Raw genomic sequence first — 9484 nt, 5'->3', positions numbered from 1 at the left:
ACTGATGGCAGCCCATTCTTGCATAATCAATGCTTGGAGTTTGTCAGAATTTGTGGGTTTTTGTTTGTCCACCCGCCTCTTGAGGAATTACCAGAAGTTCTCAATGGGATTAAGGTCTGGGGAGTTTCCTGGCCATGGACCCAAAATGTTGATGTTTTGTTCCCCGAGCCACTTAGTTATCACTTTTGCCTTATGGCAAGGTGCTCCATCATGCTGGAAAAGGCATTGTTCGTCACCAAACTGTTCTTGGATGGTTGGGAGAAGTTGCTCTCTGTGGATGTGTTGGTACCATTCTTTATTCATGGCTGTGTTCTTAGACATAATAGGGAGTGAGCCCACTCCCTTGGCTGAGAAGCAACCCCACACATGAATGGTCTCAGGATGCTTTAATGTTGGCATGATACAGGACTGATGGTAGCGCTCACCTTGTCTTCTCTGGACAAGCTTTTTTCCGGATGCCCCAAACAATCGGAAAGGGGATTCATCAGAGAAAATGACTTTACCCCAGTCCTCAGCAGTCCAATCCCTGTACCTTTTGCAGAATATCAGTCTGTCCCTGAAGTTTTTCATGGAGATGTCAAATTGCGTCAATTCAAATCTGGTATAGGAACAAAAAGAGGTCAATACACTAAGATAGACTAGTATTTTAATTAATGCAAACACTTGAATGGTAAATATAATAAAAAATTATCCTTTAGTTCACCAGTGGGGCACAAAACCTCTGACATACGGATGTGGTTAATAAACTACCTTCACACGTGTTCAGCTCTCAATTTCAATTTCTGACTGCATTCTCTTTCTAGACTGTACTTATTATTTTTTTAAAGTATTTTGACCTCTCCTTCGTATATATTTATTATTTAATCCTACCATCTACTATCATCCCCCTTTTGACACATGTTTTGCTCATGTGTCAATATTACCACCTACCTAAATAATCACTTAGGTAATATTGGTAATTTATCATCCAATTGCCATCCCTTATTTTTTTTATTAGACTGTCCCTTGCTTCTTTATTGCTCCTCCCACTTCCTTTGTCTTTTATGGCGGCTAAATTCGACTTTCATTCAGTTCAGAATCAATAGTAATCCAATCAATCCCTTATCTTGTAAAAACACTCATGTTTAGTTCAAACTCTGTTCTACCCCGGCTCTCCCGGGCTTGACCTGAAGACTGATGGTTGGTCATGACAGGTCCATACTTAAATCTTTCAAACCTAACACAAACCCCCTAAATTTAACATAACAACCCTTTATAACCATCATACTAGGTGTGTTGTTTTTTATTTGAAAAACCCAATTTGAAAAACAACAACCACAAATAGCCAGGCCCCACTTAATTTGGTGGCTCACTTTTATGACCTAAATACTGCCTAACTTCACTGCTGCTCCCCCTAGCCCTGGGCAACATTCCAATGAGATAAGCTAATCTCTTTCTCCTGGTTATACATTTTGTTAACCTTCAATTACCATCAGTAATCTAAAGATGGTAGTACACACAAAACATGATACAGATATCCCCAGTCCTAACTCATCAATAATTGTTTGTATCAATCTAATTCCTCATAACTAATCCATAAAACCACTCAAAATTCCTCGAGTATACAATGATTATTTAATTGATTACCCTAAATCTGCTACATGTGATCTCATCTCAAATGATCCATTATCAATTATTTGATCAACCCCGTAGGAAAATCTGTCTCCCCTTCTATTGTTTCTGTTGAAGTGCTAAGTCAATAGTAGCCAATTCAAACACCTCACAATTTGGATCAAAAGGTTCTACTCTTTCTCCCTCAAGGACTAGTCACGCCTTATCTTCCTCTTCCTTACGCTCAAAGCTGGGAAATAGACGTCTGTTAGGCTTCTCTCTCTTTTCTTTCTTTCCTCCTCCCCTGGGTCTGCATTGAAAATAGTTATGGCCTGTCTTACCACAGTATCTGCATGGGGCCTCACACTCTCTGGCGAAATGCCCTCCTTTGTTACAGTTGAAGCATCGACCTCCCCCGTTGTAGCCTTCACTTTTCCCTGCCTTTACCCGCTATTTCCCCAAGAGTGGCCATTAGGTACTCTGCTCCTTTCTGCTCTTTCTTGGCTCTATCCTGTCTGTTATTTTGCTCATGATGGATTGCATGTCTCTCTGAGGCTATTACACAATTCAGTTATTTTCCCAACATACTCTCCGTGATCGGCCCATGGCAAAAGTGTCCTCTGGGCATTCCCTGAAACCCATTGCCCTCTAACGGCAGCCCAAACCTTACTATTCCTGTTTTGGGGTGGGTCATTCCTTCTACCGCTCTGGCCACGTCCTCTGTGTTCATGGCCTGTCTGCTAAATGGCATATTATTATTATTACTGTATACATCTAAGGTTGCTGGGGCCCCTTTCATTCCCCGCCAATAGATTAGGTAAGGCTATCAGTGGGTACTGGCCCCCTCCTACTCTCTCTCTCTCTCACTGCTTCTTTAAATGTACCCCTACGCGGTTCTCCCTCCTGTTTCCACTCGGAACAGGTTGTCTGTTTTTCGTTTTAACGTAATATTCATCCGTTATTTAAAGTACGTTAGTCTATTTATTTAAATCAAATTATTCCCACCTAATTAGTTAAAGTCGGTGCATATTTATATTTCAACGATAAACCAAATTATTTCAGTCTAATTATTTAAACAGTATTTTGCAGGGTCAAACATCAAACGTTAAATTAAATAATAAACCAAATTGCTTCAACTTAATTATTTAAAACCAGTATTATGCTATGTCAAACATCAAACGTTACAGTTCAGTTATATCAGTTCAAACGTTTCAGTTTAGTCACACTCGTTATTCATTCTTTTTACCTTTATATTCCCAATTTACTATTACTCCTACCAACCTCGCCTCCTATTCCTCCTCCTATCTACAAAATACTCCGCCGAACCTAGCCGTACCCTCGTAGTTACGGACCTCGCCGGTCGCTAGTATTTTATCTAAAATTTCCCGAATCTAGCCGTACCCTCGTAGTTACGGACCTCGCCGATAGCAATTACTAATTCAATTATTCCCTATATCCTTGAACCTAGCCGTACCCTCGTAGTTACGGACCTCGCCGAGAGATTTCAGTATTTTCCCCGAACCTAGCCGTACCCTCGTAGTTACGGACCTTGCCGGTAGAACAATACTCTATGGTACCATGTTTTAACATCACATTCACCACAGGTTTGCATGTCACAATATGGTGCTTATCTACTCATAATAATTCGTATAATAATTCATAATTTAGTTCACTTACATCAAACAGGTGTTTCACAAAATTAATTTGGATAAAGCCAATGTGCAGAACTTTAGTTATATAACAATAGGTGTCTGCTTACCTGTTTTTAGTTGTCCGGACTCTTTGTGAAACACACCGTCCAACGACAGCGATGTCCAATCGGCCGGACAATTCCCAGCGAAGTCCCTCTACCAGATCACGTCGTTGGTCACCAATTGTCAAATTGCGTCATTTCAAATCTGGTATAGGAACAATACACTTCTTCTAAGATAGACTAGTATTTTAATTAATGCAAACACTTGAATGGTAAATATGATGTTCGTATATACGGGCCCACTGAAACACCACGCAGGGCAGTCAGAGAACTTACTTTTTCAACCCAAGGTTCTTCTTTAATACTCTGACAGTGATGGTTCCTGCTCCAGGCTGGGCCTGTCAGAGTAGAGGCTGGGTGTGGTTTAAACTTACCCAACCTATCGATGGCGCACAGGCTGGTCCCAGCCCCTTGGCGCTTCACTGTTGCCAGGTGTTAGTTGTTTCTGTTGCAGTACACATGTCCTTGAGCGGTTTAACAAAGAGGCAGTGTGTGTGTGTGAGTCACAAGTCTATCTCAGCCTACCCCCTAACGGTTCCTCACATTAATCACAGCTTGTTATGTTAAACAATCTATATCAGTACAGCACAAACCTATTATGTTTAATCATTCATGTATTCTTTCTAAGCTAGGCATCACATCTAATTATAATAAAATAGATCCCCACAGAGATAAGTGGCTTCCTCGCTGCCCTTCTTGACACCAGGCCATCCTCCAAAAGTCTTCGCCTCACTGTGCGTGCAGATGCACTCACACCTGCCTGCTGCCATTCCTGAGCAAGCTCTGCACTGGTGTTGCCCCGATCCCGCAGCTGAATCAACTTTAGGAGACGGTTCTGGCACTTGCTGGACTTTCTTGGGCACCCTGAAGCCTTCTTCACAACAATTGAACCTCTCTCCTTGAAGTTCTTGATGATCCAATAAATGGTTGATTTAGGTGCAATCTTACTAGCAGCAATATCCAGTGCCTGTGAAGCCCTTTTTGTGCAAAGCAATGATGATGGCACGTGTTTCCTTGCAGGTAACCATGGTTAACAGAGGAAGAACAATGATTTCAAGCACCACCCTCCTTTTAAAGCTTCCAGTCTGTTATTCTAACTCAATCAGCAAGACAGAGTGATCTCCAGCCTTGTCCTCATCAACACTCTCACCTGTGTTAACGAGAGAATCACTGACATGATGTCAGCTGGTCCTTTTGTGACAGGGCTGAAATGCAGTGGAGATGTTTTTTGGGGATTAAGTTCATTTTCATGGCAAAGAGGGACTTTACAATTAATTTCAATTCATCTAATCACTCTTCATAACATTCTGGAGTATATGCAAATTGCATCATAAAAACTGAGGCAGCAGACTTTGTGAAAATTTATATTTGTGTCATTCTCAAAACTTTTGACCACGACTGTACAGAAAATATTACAGAAAAATACAAAATACACACAAAAGACAAAGGTGTTTCAAGTTACAGATACAATTGAAGATTAGACACAACTGCAGCTATCACTTTACAGTGTTGTCAATCAGTCTTAAAAACAGGCAAGGACACTAACTCCCCTAACTTTAATATATTTTTAAGCATGTTCCAGGATGAATGGGCATTATGGGAAAAATATTTTTCCCCATCTCAGTTCTAGCCTTAGGAACAGACAGGGACAGCAGTGACTGTGAACGAAGACTGGATTGAGTGACTGATCTGGTCAGTAAGGAACAGAGATACAAAGGGAGTTGTCCTTCCAATGCCTTGTACACAAAAGTGTATCAGTGCTTTAGCCCCCTGGTGGAGAGAGAGGTCCATTGCACCATCGCATACAAATCACAGTGATTGGTGAGTGATCCAGTGTTGCCAATTTAGCGACTTTGTCGCTATATTTAGCGAGTTCTCAGACCCCTCTAGCGACACATTTTCAAAAAAGCGACTAGCGACAAATCTAGCGACTTTTTCTGGTGTTATTGGAGACTTTTGGAGACTCTGACGTATCGTTCTTACTTTTCTCAACGAGCAGCGGCTGCCGCCACCCCCGTGGGCCCCACCCCCGTCCCAAAGCACTCACAGTCCTCGCGCTGCAGTCAGAGCAGGAGATGTTCACCCCTCCGCGTCCAGACTGCAAATGAATTGCGCATGCGGGAAGCCACGGCTGGCTGATCCCGGCCTGGCTTACATTCAGGGCGGGATGTAAATGTAGGGTGTTTTTTACTCACTTTTGTCTCTCCCACAACGTTATTCCTCTCTCCTACAGCGTCCATCACAATTACATGCACATGGCCAATTATGCAAATTAGGTGATGACGTTATTTAGCGTCTTCTAGCGACTTTTAGGACAGTCAATAGCTATTTTCCTTGCTGAGGAGTTGGCAACACTGGAGTGATCTAGTGTTTAAAGCACCATGATACACTGTGTCCAGAGTTTAAGGTACTTGCTAAGGCCTGCATATAGACAATATCACCATAATCCAGCACTGATAAAAAAGTGCTTTGAACAAGATCCTTTCTGACTAACATTGAAAAGCAAGGATAGATGGTAATTTTCCATGAAGAAAAGTTGTGTGACGTGATTCAGCTCTTTAAACATATTTTTGTGGCAGTGGATAGGATAGCCTGAACATGTGAAAGTTGGTCTGGGGTCTCTAGCTTGAACGGTTCACGAGTTACTGTTGGTGAGTTATATTGTGCTAATATATGCACATTTATATAGTCATAGTCGATAAAATTTTAAGAATTTTAAGTTAGGATAGCCTGAACATGTGAAAGTTGGTTTGGTGTCTCTAGCTTGAGTGGTTCAAGAATTACTGTTGGTTAGTTATTTTATGCTAATTTATATAGTTATAGTTGACAAAGATTTTACAACATTTGAAGTTGGGAATGTGGTCAAAGTAGCTTGTTTGTTTACAGTGAATAGACTAGGTCGTTATCAATAACACGTCACAATATGGTGCAGAGCGTTCAATTTGGCTGCTGGGGGGCGTTTTCAAGGGATTGTTAAGTAAATGTTATAACTATTAGGTTTTAATATCACCACCTCTTGAAGAGCATAGTTAGAACTACACATTTCTGATTATTCCACATTTAGCTCTATCATCAGAGTTATACAACAAGTAACTGCATGCTTTTCATGATCAGTAAACATAAATTGATCACCATGTACCCATTTTAGCTAGCTAAGCAAACAACATTTGTCATTTAGCTTGCTTCATCAGAGACTAGGCTTTTGGAAAGAGCTTGACATTGGAAAGTCCTCATCCTAGTAAAGTTGTTAGTCGGACTACTGTCATCACCACTATAGATGGCAAGCAAATCAAACAATATTTGGATATAGCCATCTAGTTTATCCCATGAAAGTTAGCTTGTTAACTAGCCATACTGACTTGATCTGTTAGCTAGCTAGGTAGCCAATTTGACGTGGTCCATCAATCAATGTAGCCTATCATGTCTGTCAGCAGCAGTCGTGATTAAACACTCTTAAAAACAATGTTGAAAAGGGGATAATGTTAGCTAAATTTGCTAGGTAGTCCTACGTAGGTTGGGGGGAAAAAAGTACATTAGGTCTACTTACCACTATGTTTAACCAACTAAGTTTCTACTGGTAGCTTGCAAAGTAAACATTATCAGCTCAAAGTACATCGGCAAATGTGCCCTTCTGCACGTTCTGCTGCTTGACAGGCAGAGCCTACAAAGGATGGGAAATTAACCTAAATCACTCATACTTGTCAAGGTTCTTTGCACTCTGGGAGGAGAACACAATGGAGTTGTCAACCGTGATGGCGAGATCATGGAGCGGGCAGTCCTTCCCCGGGAGGAAGAGCAGCTCCATCTTGCCGAGGTTCAGCTTGAGGTGGTGATCCGACATCCACACTGATATGTCTGCCAGACATGCAGAGATGTGATTCACCACCTGGTTATCAGAAGGGGGAAAGGAGAAAATTAATTGTGTGTCGTCTGCGTAGCAATGATAGGAGAGACCATGTGAGGATATGACAGAGCCAAGTGACTTGGTGTATAGAGAGAATAGGGGAGGGCCTAGAACTGAGCCCTGGGGGACACCAGTGGTGAGAGCACGTGGTGCGGAGACAGCTTCTCGCCACGCCACTTGGTAGGAGCGACCGGTCAGGTAGGACGCAATCCAAGAGTGAGCAGCGCCGGAGATCCCCAACTCGGAGAGGGTGGAGAGGAGGATCTGATGGTTCACAGTATCAAAGGCAGCAGATAGGTCTAGAAGGATAAGAGCAGTGGAGAAAGAGTTAGCTTTAGCAGTGCGGAGAGCCTCCGTGACACAGAGAAGAGCAGTCTCAGTTGAATGACCAGTCTTGAAACCTGACTGGTTTGGATCAAGATGGTCATTCTGAGAGAGATAGCAAGAGAGTTGGCTAGAGACGGCACGCTCAAGAGTTTTGGAGAGAAAAGAAAGAAGGGATACTGGTCTGTAGTTGTTGACATCGGAGGGATCAAGTGTAGGTTTTTTGAGGAGGGGTGCAACTCTCGCTCTCTTGAAGACGGAAGGGACATAGCCAGCGGTCAAGGATGAGTTGATGAGCGAGGTGAGGTAAGGGAGAAGGTCTCCGGAAATGGTCTGGAGAAGAGAGGAGGGGATAGGGTCAAGCGGGCAGGTTGTTGGGTGGCCGGCCGTCACAAGTCGCAAGATTTCATCTGGAGAGAAAGAAGTCAAAGGCAGTGTGAGCAGGACCAGCAGAGTCATCTGACTTAATAAATGAGGATTGGATATCGTTAACCTTCTTTTCAAAATGGTTGACGAAGTCATCCACAGAGAGGGAGGGAGAGGAGGAGGAGGATTCAGCAGGGAGGAGAAGGTGGCAAAGAGCTTCCTAGGGTTAGAGGCAGAGGCTTGAAATTTAGAGTGGTAGAAAGTGGCTTTAGCAGCAGAAACAGAGGAAGAAAATGTAGAGAGGAGGGAGTGAAAAGATGACAGGTCCGCAGGGAGTCTATTTTTCCTCCATTTCCATTTCTGTTCTGTGAGCTCGCAATGAGTTGTCAAGCCACGGAGGAGGAGGGGAGGACCGAGCCGGCCGGGAGGATAGGGGACATAGAGAGTCAAAAGATGCAGAAAGGGAGGAGAGGAGGGTTGAGGAGGCAGAATCAGGAGATCGGAGGGAGAAGGATTTAGCAGAGGGAAGAGATGATAGGATGGAAGAGGAGAGAGTAGCGGGAGAGAGAGCGAAAGTTGCGACGGCACATTACCATCTGAGTAGTGTTGGAGGAGAGCGAGAGAGAAAAGGATACAAAGTAGTGGTCGGAGACTTGGAGGGGAGTTGCAGTGAGATTAGTAGAAGAACAGCATCTAGTAAAGATGAGGTCAAGCGCATTGCCTGCCTTGTGAGTAGGGGGGGACGGTGAGAGGGTGAAGTCAAAAGAGGAAAGGAGTGGAAAGAAGGAGGCAGAGAGAAATGAGTCAAAGGCAGACGTAGGGAGGTTAAAGTCACCCAGAACTGTGAGGGGTGAGCTATCCTCACGAAAGGAACTTATTAAGGCATCAAGCTCATTGATGAACTCTCCAAGGGAACCTGGAGGGCGATAAATGATAAGGATGTTAAGCTTGAATGGGCTAGTGACTGTGACAGCATGGAATTCAAATGAGGAGATAGACAGATGGGTCAGGGGGAAAAGAGAGAATGTCCACTTGGGAGAGATGAGGATTCCTGTGCCACCGCCACGCTGACCAGATGCTCTCGGGGTATGCGAGAACACATGACCAGACGAGGAAAGAGCAGTAGGAGTAGCAGTGTTTTCTGTGGTAATCCATGTTTCCGTCAGCGCCAAGAAGTCGAGGGACTGGAGGGTAGCATAGGCTGAGATGAACTCTGCCTTGTTGGCCGCAGAACGGCAGTTCCAGAGGCTGCCGGAGACCTGGAACTCCACGTGGGTCGTGCGCGCAGGGACCACCAGATTAGAGTGGCAGCAGCCACGCGGTGTGAAGCGTTTGTATGGCCTGTGCAGAGAGGAGAGAACAGGGATAGACAGACACATAGTTGACAGGCTACAGAAAAGGCTACAATAATGCAAAAGAGATCGGAATAAAATTAACTAAACATCTGGGGAAGCGAGAGAGCAGGGCCTCCCTCACTTACCTTTCACTTAAACACTCAAATATAACTCTCCCAACTTCCACTTTAGAAATGATAATCGTTGTAAACT

This window comes from Coregonus clupeaformis, chromosome 10 (genome assembly GCF_020615455.1).
Source record: "Coregonus clupeaformis isolate EN_2021a chromosome 10, ASM2061545v1, whole genome shotgun sequence".
NCBI classification, from domain to species: Eukaryota; Metazoa; Chordata; class Actinopteri; order Salmoniformes; family Salmonidae; genus Coregonus; species Coregonus clupeaformis.
This window is presented reverse-complemented; position numbering follows the sequence as displayed.